This window comes from Oryctolagus cuniculus, chromosome 13 (genome assembly GCF_964237555.1).
Source record: "Oryctolagus cuniculus chromosome 13, mOryCun1.1, whole genome shotgun sequence".
NCBI classification, from domain to species: Eukaryota; Metazoa; Chordata; class Mammalia; order Lagomorpha; family Leporidae; genus Oryctolagus; species Oryctolagus cuniculus.
In genome coordinates, this window is record NC_091444.1 from 37267181 (window position 1) to 37280729 (window position 13549).

The 13549-nt window shown below is 37.6% G+C and overlaps 1 protein-coding gene across 41 annotated transcripts in view; it reads left to right on the forward strand.

The window, feature by feature from the left end:
- Positions 1-13549, forward strand: part of DISP1 (dispatched RND transporter family member 1) — a 195130-nt gene that overhangs the window by 62608 nt on the left and 118973 nt on the right. For 20 of the 41 annotated variants that reach the window (XM_051821355.2, XM_051821360.2, XM_070055351.1 and 17 more), the window contains one exon: positions 8072-8148. The exons of the other annotated variants lie outside the window; for them this stretch is intronic. The gene's annotated coding sequence lies outside the window, so the exon portion shown is untranslated. The remainder of the gene's footprint in view (positions 1-8071; positions 8149-13549) is intronic. 41 annotated transcript variants of the gene reach the window in all.

Consider the following 13549-nt stretch of genomic DNA (forward strand, 5'->3'; position numbering starts at 1 on the left):
TAAGGTTTATTTTTTCATTACAGTATTACCAAATTAATATTTTTAGTTTGTAATCAAGACCTGATTCAAACACTATGTTTTGTTTGTTCTTTGTTTTTTTTTTTTTTTGTTTTTTGTTTTTTTTTTTGTTTTGTTTTTAAGAGACCGGAAGTCAGGGCCAGCAATGTGGCGCAGTAGGCTACTACTACATGTCCTGGTTGCTCCTCTTCCTATCCAGCTCTCTGCTTATGGCCTGGGAAGGCAGTAGAAGATGCACCTGCATGGGAGACCCAGAAGAAGCTCCTGGCTCCTTACTTCAGATAGCACAGACTCGGCCTTTGCAGCCATTTGAGGAGTGAGCCAGTGGACCTTTCTCTCTGTCTGAACTCTGCCTCTCAAATGAATAAATAAAATCTTAAAACAAACAAACAAACAAAAAGGGAGACAGAGAGGGAGCTAGCCTGGTTCACTCCCCATATGCCTACAGTAGTCAGGATTGGGTTTGTTAGGCCAAGCTGGGAACTCATTCTGGGTCTTTAATGTGAGTGATAGAGACCCCAGTTACGTAAGGTAATGACCTGCTGCTTCCCAGGTTCTGTTTTGGCAGGAAGCTGGAAGCAGGAGCTGGAGCCAGAACTCGAACCCAGTTATTCCAGTATGGGATGTAAGTGTGTTAACTGCTAGGCCAATCCCCCTCTCTCAGTTGTATTTTAAAATTTAAAACTAGACAAGAGTACACAAAAAAGACTAGAAATATACAGACCAAGATGTAAGAGGTTATTTGGCCATTAAGATTATAGATAATTGTAGTTTCACTGTTGATACTTTCTGTGTTGTCCAGTTTTTGTTCAATATGCAGGAACTAGTTTTGTAATCAGAAAGTAAGTGACCATTCTCAAAATCACTTCTGCAACTTTCAGTGCTAGGGAATGCAGCCTGCTATTCCACAGGAGGGTTGTTTGTCACAGGCAAAACTTAGGTTTTTTTACAAGAGGGCCACATTTTCCTTTTTGATCAAACCACTCAAGAATAAAGATGGTTCTGTGGAAAGTGTGGCTTTCCTGTGTGGGGAGAGAAGACTCTGTAACTTACTGCATAGTCATCCTAAAATATAGTATCTAGAAGAGGTTTTGTTTTTTTTTAAGATTTATTTATTTGAAGGGCAGAGTTACAGAGAGGCAGAGGCAGAGAGAGAGAGAGATCGATCTTCTATCTGCTAGTTCACTCCCCAGATGACAACGGCTGGAGCTCCACTGATCCAAAGCTAGGAGCCAGGAGCTTCTTCCAGGTCTCCCAGGTGGGTGCAAGGGCCCAAGCACTGGGCCCATCTTCTACTGCTTTCCCAGGCTATAGCAGAGTGCTGGATCGGAAGTGAATCAGCCAGGACTTGAACTAGCGCCCAAATGGGATGCTGGCACTGCAGGCGGCAGTGGCTTTACCCACTGTGCCACAGCGCTGGCCCCTCTGGAAGAGTTTTAGAAAAGCTTTATATATAATATATATATGTGTATATTTATATATAATAAATAATAGAAAAATTAGTTTAACTGAGGACATTTTCAGGCCAGTAATGTCACTAAAGCAGTTCTTGTCAGTATCCTTTAGAGTTATCAGTAAAGTAGCATTTTAGTTGCTCATATCATTAAATTTAATAAAGGAGCAAGATGTTCAGACAAGTGTTTTTATTTTTGTTCCTTCCTGTAGTTTTCCTTCTATGTTGAAGTCAGAGCCATGCTTGCAGCTTTAGAATGGATTCATAGGTAAAAGGCTGTTGGCATTAGGCATAATTTGAGGTTATAATATTAGCAGCATAGTATTTCCAGTTATTAGGGTTTCTCAAAGATTTTTATAAAAAGGTCATTCATACCCTTTGTTTTGGTTTAAAATAAAAATATTGCCTTAATAAATCTTTTTTTTTTTTTTTGACAGGCAGAGTGGACAGTGAGAGAGAGAGACAGAGAGAAAGGTCTTCCTTTTTGCCGTTGGTTCACCCTCCAATGGCCGGCGCGGCCGGCGCGCTGTGGCCGGCGCACCGCGCTGATCCGAAGGCAGGAGCCAGGTACTTCTCCTGGTCTCCCATGGGGTGCAGGGCCCAAGCACTTGGGCCATCCTCCACAGCACTCCCTGGCCACAGCAGAGAGCTGGCCTGGAAGAAGGGCAACTGGGACAGAATCCGGCACCTTGACCGGGACTAGAACCCGGTGTGCCGGCGCCGCTAGGCAGAGGATTAGCCTGTTGAGCCGCTTTGCCAACCGCCTTAATAAATCTTTAAATCTAGATTTTGGAGAGAACATGAAAGATACTCCTATTTTTTAAAAAATGGACTAGAACAAATTATTGTGTAAATACCTTCATATATATATAATATATCATACATTAATAAATATGTACTTATTAAGTACCTTCATATGTATGTTACCTTCATATGTATGTATGTATATATTAAGTACCTTCATTTATATGTCTGTATGTTTGTATATCTAACATGTATCTATAATTTAAGACATTTGTATTAATTCAAAACATTTAAAAAAAGCAGTTAGTAGGACTGGACAACCAAAAGGGGAAGTTTTGAGGTGGGGAGGGGTATGGACTTCAGCAATTAACATTTAGAAAATAGTTATATTCTTCTCTATCAAATTAAAATTTTGACACCTTTAAAGAAATACTTCATGAATATACAATGAATTACCTGATCTCTGGCTGAAATGCACATAGACTTTTTAGATTTTCTTAAATTATTTCATTGTGGTCTGCTTACCCTTTGCATCATGTTGTGAGGTAATCGAAAATAAAATAATTGAAAATTTCAAAGGATAATAATTTATTTTTCAGTGACTTTTATCTCATCTTTTAAGATTCAGTCTCTCAATTTAATTCTTCCTTGAAGGCGTGAGAATTTTTCTTTAGGACTAGAAGCTGTTCCAAGCATCTGCACTACAAAGGAGTGGTTTCTCATTCTATTTTAGTAATCTGGGAATGGCAAATATTTGGAAGCACTCTAATACAATGGCAGAAGGAGAAGGAAATTAAAGTTCAGTGGATTGTTCTCTTGTCCGCATTAGATTTTAAAGTATCATTGTTTAGAGAGGGAAGAAGAAACATTTTTAAAGAGACTGAATTTTTCTCTTTGTAACTTTATGAATGGAGAAGTATATTCTCTGCATGTTTCCTTTGTCTCAACTTTAAAGAACTTCTTGTATTGTATGTCTTATTTTTAGCTGTTTTCCAGTTCTCTGTCTCCGTTTCCCATGGAATTTGACAGAACAAAGCATTTTATGATGAAGCTAAACAAATTCTTCATTTTGTTGTGACAGGTTGACCCTAGTGGAAGTAAATGATGATGATGATTATGAGGGCAATTAAGAATATATTGAACATCCGTGGAGTATATCTATATAAAATGTATAAAAGTTAATACATGGTGAAAAGTATAAACATTTATTAGAAAAGTTAAAAAAGAAATTCTTCAGGTTGTTGAGATCTGACACATATAAATACTTAAGTAAAATATGTGACTATGATTAGAATAATGTAATCACTCTGTAATGATGAAATTTATGGGATTATGCTAGTTATTAAATATCAGTTATAGAAAGAGAGTTGAATGACTTCATGTCTTTTTTTAAGTTTACATTTATATATATATTTTAAAGATTTATTTATTTATTCGAAAGGCAGAGTAACACAGAGAGAGAAGGAGATGCAGAGAGAAAGAGAGAGAGGTCTTCCATATGCTGGTCCACTCCCCAGTTGGCTGCAACAGCTGGAGTTGTGCCAATCCAAAGCCAGGAGCCAGGAGCTTCTTCCAGGTCTCCCCCACGGGTGCAGGGGCCCAAGGACTTGGGCCATCTACTACTTTCCCAGGTCATGGCAGAGAGCTGGATCGGAAGTGAAGCAGCCAGGACTCGAACTGGCACCCATATGGGATGCCACGTCTCAGCGCTGGCCCTGACTTCATGCCTTTTAAACTTACATTTTTTTTAAGATAATAAGGCCTAATGTTAGTGTAGTTATAAAGTTTAGAAGGAAATTTGATAATGCAGTTTAACCCTAAAAATGTTTATACTCTCTGACTCAGTAATTTCTAGCATGAAAATTTATTCTAAGAAAATAATTCAGAAGTAGTGCTGCAGTCATCACCACCAAGGATGTACACATGCATGATGTTTTTTATAGAAATATTATTTTCTTCTATTTACACATTTTTAAAGTAAAGCTCATAAATTTTTTAGAGACAGACTATTCAAGAGTTACAATAATTTTGGATGCATGGGCATAAACATTTGTTAATTATACACATATGGTTTATATGTACTTGCCAAAAATTCTGTTGGAAATATGTATGAGTACATGGCTCTGGAAATATACACTGTGTAGTGTTACAGTTCTGTACTTAAAACAAGGAAACTTATCAGTATGCTACATTTGCTCACAAATATATAAAATTGTGTGCATATCATTTGGCATGTAGTTAGAAGTATTGCTTCACTGAATTATACTGTGTAAATGACAATATACTCTTCTTTCCCACATTTAAGAAAAAGGAATGGAGAGGTTGGAGGGAGGAATTGTGAGAACTCCTGGAATACTAGTAATGTTCTGTTCTTAATTTGGGTGTTTGATACTCAAACAGATGAGCAGATGACAAAAACTAACTTTTCTGTACACTTATTAACATTTCTTAGTATACATACCTTTTACAATAAAGTGTTTTTTAAAAAGCAAGGAGACGAACATTAAATAACTCCTGTACAAAACTGGAAGACATTCTCTTCACACTCTGTACTAAAGAGGGGCTCCAGTTATAAAGAAAGTAACTAAACTATAACTCTTGAAGACAAGGACCTGTGTTATCTTATTTCTCTTGGTAGTTATAGCTTAGTAATTTTATACCTAACACTGTTATACTGTCAGTTGGGTTGCAAACCTTATTTAATTTTGGCAGTTTTACCTCTTTTCTTTGGCTTAGAACCCAACCCAGGATCCCATGGTGTTGTAATGTTTCTTTAGTCTCTTCCAGTCCATGATAATCCCCCAGTCTGTCTGTCTTTCATGACCTTGGCAATTTTGAAGAGAATGTGTAATTTTTTAGGTAAGATGTCCCTCAATTTGGATATATCTCATGTTTTCCCATGATCACACTGAAGCTATGCATCTTTGGCTGTGTGTTCTACAGAGGGGGTATATATACTCCTCGGTGCATTGTATCAGACATACATGATGTCAATGTATCTTATTGGTGGTGTCAGTTTTAACCACTTGGTTAAGATATCTGCCCAGTTTTTATCCTTTAAACAATATTTTCCCCTTTGTGATTACTGTTTTATAAGGAGATACTGTGAGACTGAAAATACCTTATTTTTATATTTGTTAAAAACTACAGTTATAAACTATTTTTCAAATTAACTTTACAAACACATAGATATGAATTGTCATCTCATCTACAAAGTTATAAAATGTGTACCCTATATAGCTTAACATCACTGTATTTCAAAGCTAATTTCAAAAACCATCACTATTTTGCATTTGTGAACTGTATCCTTGCATGAAATACATAGACTGTAAATGTGCTGTCAGTACTACTTACCAGTTCTAATTAAGCCATTCTTTGTTAATATACAGTGTTGCATCTAATAAAGCATGGCATCATTCTATAATTTCATTACAAAAATGAAAGGTTCTTTGTCGAGGAACAAAGGAGCAATCATCAAAATATTCACAGTAAAGTTAACAGTACATTGATTTTTAAGAAAAACCAAGAATGTGCTAAAAATACCCCCCCCCCAAATAATAATTCACTTCAAAAGAGAAAATAGATAGCTCTTAAAAATACTTGGGCTTCCCAACTCAAGTAGAAAATTTAAAGACATAGAAGAGAGAAAGAAAAAGAGGGGCTGGCACTGTGGCATGGCAGGTAAAGCTGCTGCCTGCAGTTCAAGACCCAGCTGCTTCACTTCCGATCCAGCTCTCTGCTATGCCCTGGGAGAGCAGTAAAAGATGGCCCAAGTCCGTGGGTCCCTGAACCCACATGTGAGACCCGGAAGAAGCCCCTGGCTCCTGGCTTCAGATCAGTGCAGCTCCAGCCCTTGCTGCCATCTGGGGATTGAATCAGCAGATGGAAGACCTCTCTCTCCGTCTCTCTGCTTCTGCCTCTCTGCAACGCTGCATTTCAAAATGAATAAATAAATCTTTAAAAAAAGAAATAAGAAAAAGAGGAAGAGAATAGGAAGAGAAAAAGATGGAGAGAGACCATTTGGCATTTCAAAAACAAATTTCGTAAGAATAAAAATATATTCTGAAAGCATTTTTGAGACATAAATTTCCCTGACAAAGTAGGTAATGGAGTAAATGTTGTCGCTCCCCTATTCGTGGAGGAACCACACCAAACCCTGCGCTGTTCTTTCGTCTGCTCGGCCCTTCCAGGGTTTGCTGCTGGTCCTTCCCGGGTTGGCTACCGACCCCTCCACCTCCGTGGAGGGGCGACACCCCCCCCCCCCCCCGCAGCTTTCCCCGCTTCCGCGGGGGAGTGGCACACTGCCGGCTGGCTCTCTCGGGGGCTGCTCAGATGTTCCTCAGGTGTTCCCTCAGATATTCCTGGTGCATGTTGTCTCTCTCTTCCTTTATAGTCCTCTTCCACCAATCCCAACCCTGCTACCCACACGCCGAGCACGCTGCTCTCCTCCAATCAGGAGCAGGATCAGCTCCTGCAGCTTATCAAACTGATGAGGCAGCTGCGTAGAGGTTGTTTGGTCTCTCTCTTTCAGCGCCATATTGTGGGAGAGCAGATGCATAGAATAAGTCTTAATTCCAGTAACTTAGTCTAGTCTCAGTTGCTCCCCACAAATGTAGATTCAGTGTAGGATTTTGTATTGAATAAAACCTAAAGCTAAACTCCACCAAAATGGAATTGCAATAACAGTCAATGTCTAGGTAGAAATTCCCCTTTGCATTATGAAGAGAGGTTGTGATACAAGAATGAAGCAATGGCAATAATGCAAACTTTAGAATATGTAGGAAAACAGTTTCCAAACACAGTTAGCTAACTGGAGATAATGTGCTCTTCAATCTTCTGTTGAATTACCCTTCAAGTAGTCTGTAACACAGACTGAGTCAATTGCACTTCATTGGCTGTTGTCATTATACCCAAATGTAAACAATAATGCAGACTTCCCTGATTTTTCTAGCTGTAGTACTCCTTGATGAAAACAAGTAATTAAATGCCCAATAAAAATTGAAAGATGTGTATACTTCTTTATAAAGTCTCTCTGTAAATGCACTTAGCTAAAGAGATTCTATCAGAATAAAAGGAGAGAAGTCCCAAACACAACATCATATACTCTTGAAAAAGTCCTTGTTTGTAAATAAAAGAAAACAACAACAACATAGTATCATCACTATTTGGAGAAAAATTTAGGACTCTAGCAGAAACATACATAAAGAGATGAATGTGTTCACCCTTCTTTCTTTAGCAGCAAGAAACCTGGCTTTTATTATCTATGATATATTTACTTATTTGGTCAAACCTAGGATATGCATGAAGTGATGGTTCTCAGCTGGAAGCAGTTTTGTCCCCTGGGGACGTTTGTCAGCGTTGGGAAATATTTTTGGTTGTCTCAACCTGGAGGGGGCTAATGGCAACTAGGATGTACAACATAGCCCTCACTGTCTTACCTGGTCTGAAATGCCAGTGGTGCCAAGATTCAGAACCCTCATATAAAATCATTTGTGATCTCTAGCCAATGGCCCTTTCAGAAATACATTTACTAGGTGGAATATAACATTTGTGTAGTTATTTTTCTGCTTTGCCTTGCAGAATGTAGTCGTTGTTATCCAGAGTTAGAGATAGCTCTTTCCACTTCCATCTCTGTCTGTGTGACTGTGTTATTCATTTGTAGTACAGTAAAGATCATTTGTTATTGTTTGTATTCATCTGTGGGTTCATCCTGGTTTTATTTCTTTGTTTGCTTATTGTAAGTATGTGGAACATCATGGTTTTTGTAAGTCAGCAGGACCAGAAGGTGTACTCAGAGAAGTGGGAAGCTGCTTTTCCAAAGCTTTCCAGATGATTCTGATATTTGTTTGTTTTCAGAACACTGGTCCAGCTCATCGGCTTTGGAATCAGATAGCCCTGAAGTTAAATTGAGCCTTTCAGATATGTGATGTTGGGTAAGCTACTTTCCCACTCTGAGCTTACAATTCCTACTTCTAAGGATTGTTGTGAAGATGAGAAAAATAAATATGAAATGTCTGTGGCAATGCTTGCACAGAGCGGAAACCCAAATGATAGTTATACTCATTCTTTCATATATTCAGTTAGCAGATCTCAACTGCATTGCCATTCTGTACTGATATACTATCCTCTTTCCTAATGATACAAAGAAATTTAAGACATAGTTCATGCCTTTGAGCAGTTCACATTTTAGAGTACTCACAGAAATGTTGTAGAAATGACCATTTCTGAAATGACAGGCAGTAGAAGAAGCTGAGATTTTAGCAAAGCAGTTTCATGGAAGTTTTCTACAGAAAAGCTTAACTAATGAAGATTATGTGTGTGTCTCTCTAGTGAATTAGGGTGAACCAACAGTAAAGGAAAACCTTTTTCCCTGTCTCTCTCTCACTGTCCACTCTGCATGTCAAAAAAAATAAAATAAAAAATAAAAAAATAAAATAAAATAAAAAACTAGAGAAAACAAAGTTGCTTGTCTCTCTCTCAAATCTAAGTCATTTCTGGCTTCTAGTTGTTTGTCTTCACATACACACGTACTCACATGGGACCTTCAAAATTTCTTGTTATAAAAATATTATGCATGGATTTAACTTGTTTTATACCAAAATATTTTTCATTATATTTTCCATGAACTTTTTAAAGTACTTTTGAGTAAGTATTTTAGAATAGTGCTTTGCTATTGTAATGAAGGTGTGAATCATCTTGTTAAATAAAAAGCAGATTTAGAGTCAGTTGGTCTGGTGTGGGGCTTGAGAATGTGCATTTACAAAAAGCTCCTAGTAGATGCAGCTGGTTACAGATCACACTTTGAGTAGCAAGGGTGTCATGGACAGCAAAGAGACTGTAACTGATCACCTGTCTCAACATCTGTGTCTTTCCATCATGTCCTGCTTTAGTGATCACTCCGGTGTAATCAGCAACAGGCATCACAGGCCTGATGGACCCAGGGTACCCAGAGGTAACTGTGCCTCCTGGCAGTCCTAAGTGAGGGCAAACATGTGCAAGGCAAATAGTAAATTCTTTATCCAAATGTAAATCCTGTAGAGAAATTTATCATATTATCTGAGCAATCAAGCTTAATTGCCAGCTTGTCTTATAAGAACAGGAAGTAAAACAATCTAAGGTAACCATCAGTTGTAGTAACTAATACTGTCCAGGTCAGCTGGTGGACTATAGAGAGTCACAGGAATAGTGAGATGTTAATGAGCCAGTTCAAAGTGATGAGTGGAGGGAGGACGAGGGCTGCTCTGGGAGAGCAAGGCTCTTGAGCTACAGGCAGAGGTTTCCACAGCATTGTGGTCTGGCCATGGATGCAGGACACTGGGGAGCTTTGTGGCAGTCGCCAAGTTAGTGGGCCTCACCCAGCTTCACAAGACAAAGGGTGAAGCATTCACATTGCTGTTTGAGACTGGTCTTCTTTATATATACTTAAGTTGTTTTTCTCAAGTTATAAGCTCTTTTTCCAGTCTAATCGTGATATGTAGACATGCATCCATCTAAATACTGTTATTTTTGTTTTATTTATATTTACAGATGTGAGCCATAAATTTATTTTAAAAGATTTATGTATTTATGTGAAAGAGTTACATAGAGAGAGAGAGAGAGATTTTCCATCCTCTGGTTCACTCCCCAGATGGCCACAATGGCTCAAACACTTGAGCCATCTTCCTCTGCTTTTCCCAGGCCAGGAGCTGGATCAGAAGTGGAGCAACTGGGACAAAAACTGGTGCACATATGGCATGCCAGAATTGCGGGTGGTTGCTCTACCCGCTGTGCCACAATGCTGGCCTCGACAAACCTTAAATTCTAAAATCAACATGTTTTTCTATTTTTTTAAATATCAAATCATTATTTAGTTCAAAACATCATACTGAAAAACAAGCTACAATGGTACAATGGAGTTAAGGGAAAAAATGTAGTAGGTTTTGTCAATTTTTTATATACTTCATACAAATTCCACTGACTTTGAAATTCTACTTTCTGGCGTTGAATCTCAGTTCTTCCACTTGAGATATGTGCCTATTATTCAATGATTAATTTCACTCAATGTGCAAATGATATCTTGAGATAGTAGATATTAAAGTCACCACTGATAGCAGTGAAGATGTTTTAAATGGACATTCAGGAAGTGAAGACTAACCTGTAACAGTTAATGAGTGGAATTGAAAAACAAATGTCATGATTTAGAAATACAACTAAAGATGTACTTTTTCTAATTGGATCTGTATATTATTTTTGAGATTTTCCTCCTAATGTGGTAACCACTAAAAACTAAGTAAACTGTGATTAGAGCCAGCTGTGGATTTGTACTTTTTCTCTAAGTGTTATATCAAGATTTTATTTTTAAAAAGCATGTGTAAAAATAAGTTATCATTATATTGTTATATAAATAATAACAAAATGTTTTATTTGAAAATTTTGAACCATTGATATATAAATTAGAATTTTTTACAATATTTATTTCATGTATCTATCCTTTTAAAATTTCTAATCTCTGTGGTTGGGTTTGACTGAGTTTCTTGGTATGGAAAAAAGTGCACTTCTGTAATTTCTACATTTGGGGGTATGTGGTCAAGAATACTTTGCTCAGGAGGTATAGGAAAAAAGTCTTAAATTTTACTACTGTATGACTTTCTTTTGAAAAAAATATTGAGGACAAATGCTACTAGTTTGCCATCTTGGCTAACTTGAAAATTATCCCCTTTTCAGAGCATTCTCTGTGTCTGATGTTTCAAAGCTTTGTGTTTACTCAATATAGTTTAGCTTGGTTTGGGGCCCTTCGTTTGGGACTACATCTATGGCAACATAAGATCTCTCCTAAACTCCAACAACAGAGGGTAAGAGCTTAAACAGCAAGTGACTATTTAATGCATTACATTAGGTAAATTGACCTTCCCCCAATTAATGAGAGTTCTGGGATCTTCAAAGCACACACACAAAATATTACAAATATTACAGGGCTACCCCTCAAAGTATAAATGAATTAACCACGTTGGCACTATGAAAATTCAGGCCACTTAGGTGTAACTTGCACTAAGCTGCATCTAAGTCTCTTGTGCACATGGCTTCCCTAATACTCTCCTTTCAGTCTTTTGGTCATTTCCTACTGTAGAACCCTGTGGTTCTCATAATTTCTGGTTGGTAGAAACTTTACTCTTGAAATTGGTTGATAACATCGAAGAGCTTTTAATATGTGAGCTCTATCAATTTTTACTATAGTAGAAATTAAAACAATTTTGTTTATTCATTAATTTATTTAGACAAATGTATTACACATCAATTTTAATAACTTATTTCATAAAAATATTATTGTCCAGAATGAAAAAATTAGGATAGTGCCTTTGATTTAGCAAGAGAAATGACCAGCCAGATCATATTATTGTTAACTGAAGGCCTTGAAATAATCTCCTACAGTCATTGGCATGTTTGTTGTTAAGCTACACGGGCTCTTGGTTGAGGTTTGTTTAATATGTGCATATATAATGACATTTTCTCCCAATGAAATTAGCCCTAATTTGTATGACAGAATTTAATATATCCTGTTTTACAGTACAATTTCTCACAAAGAGCCAGCATGATGTTTAATAAAGCACCGTGATTTTCTGGTGCTTTACCATATGAATAAGTTTGAAAACTATTGTATAGGACAACTTGGAAAGACATGTGTAAGCTCAAAGGAGTGGGTATGAGTGAATGAGTGAGTGAGTGTGTGTGTGTGTGTGTGTGTGTGTGCAGTCCCTATGTCTTAGCCACAGGGAGACAAGAGTATGAGGGAAAACACCTTTCAGTGACACTTGTCCAGCTTGGATAATGGATTCACATGTTCCCTTTTTTGTGTTTCTCCTCTGTATTTTTCTAATGTTGAAGACAGAGAGCTAGGCTAGGCTATGGAAAGTCTGAGAGTTAGTGCTAAGAGAATCCCAGCGATAGGAAGGGTAGAAATCTTCTGAGGCTTAGTGGGCAACAAGCTTGATAATAGGAATAACTGTCACTGTTTCGCGTTTGTGTCTTGTGCTCAGATTTAGGCACTTATTGTTTTCAAGAAGTGCTTATTGAGCACTTACTAAGTGCTTTAAACCATACCAAAAAAGTCAGGAAAGACCCAAAACTTATTTTCAGATAAAGCATCCCTGATGGTATGAAGACAAAGTTTAGATCTCTCTGGTAAATAGTACCTGCATTTCTTCCGTAGGCAGGATTAACTTAGTATTGAAAGCAACCGAGCACAATTGTGGCTGGCTGGGGGCCAGCTCTTTGAAGTTTCTTAACTTGCATGGACTCACCCTGTCAATTCCAGAGGTATAGGAAGCCAGAGGGTACTTTGATGTCAGAACTGTGATGAGAGACCATCTTATGTTGTTTCCTTTGAAGAAGAGCTGTTCAAGACAATCTTTGCTTACATAGGACCACTCATTTGACCTAGAAAGCCTAGAAAGAAAAATCCTTTGCCAAAGGGGAATTAAAAGTAGCTACAAATGACCTGAAACATTATGTTTACTTGAAGAGTTTTGAGAGAGATCATTTGGAGTTAATCTGGTTTACCTCAAGGCAAAGGATTAGTTGTTCAAAATGATTCCTTAGGAGAATTTATGGATCAAGGCAATACATTTCTCAGAATTCTTTGAGCACTGGCATGTTAAACTGCAGACATTTCTGGGGAGGGTCAGTTTATTAATAAATGCATGAATTTATATAAACGTGAAGTGTGTGGTTGAGGCATTTTAAAAAGCCAGCTGAAAAGGACTTTGAGAGGGGAAAATTACTATCACAGAAGCTGCAGGCTCAGTTTCAGAGATACCAAGTTATCAGGTTTCTTTTACAATGTCAGATGAATGGAAAATTGGAAACTTCAAGCTGGTATGTGTTGCCCTCTTACACCTTAAAATGTTGCTTGTTAAGACAGGCACATTTTTGAAATACTTGTTTGAATACCTTAAGTACAAGCCCTTATTTTCCTGCCTGCTTGTCATTCTGATTGGCTGTTCTGACTATAGCCAGAATATTTTTCAAGCATTTGACATTAAAAGAAATTTGTCAAAATGTTCTCCTTTACTCTTAAATTCATAGTTGAAAGTACTTACGTTAGTTTCAGGCATAACAGTTTCTCACCCTCACCCTCCAATATTTTCTAGTTCAAAATATTGATGTCTTTGATAATGGTAAAGTCCGTCATCCTAATTTGGCAGGTTGGAACAGGGTTTGGAGATCACGACAGCAGAGAACTGACCTTGCTGAGCCATTATCATTTGGTTGTTTCACTAATATTGAAACTGGATTCAGTTTGGGATTCTCTGGGGTCGTTTGCTATGTATCCCTCAGATGTTGATGGGGGATGTTTCA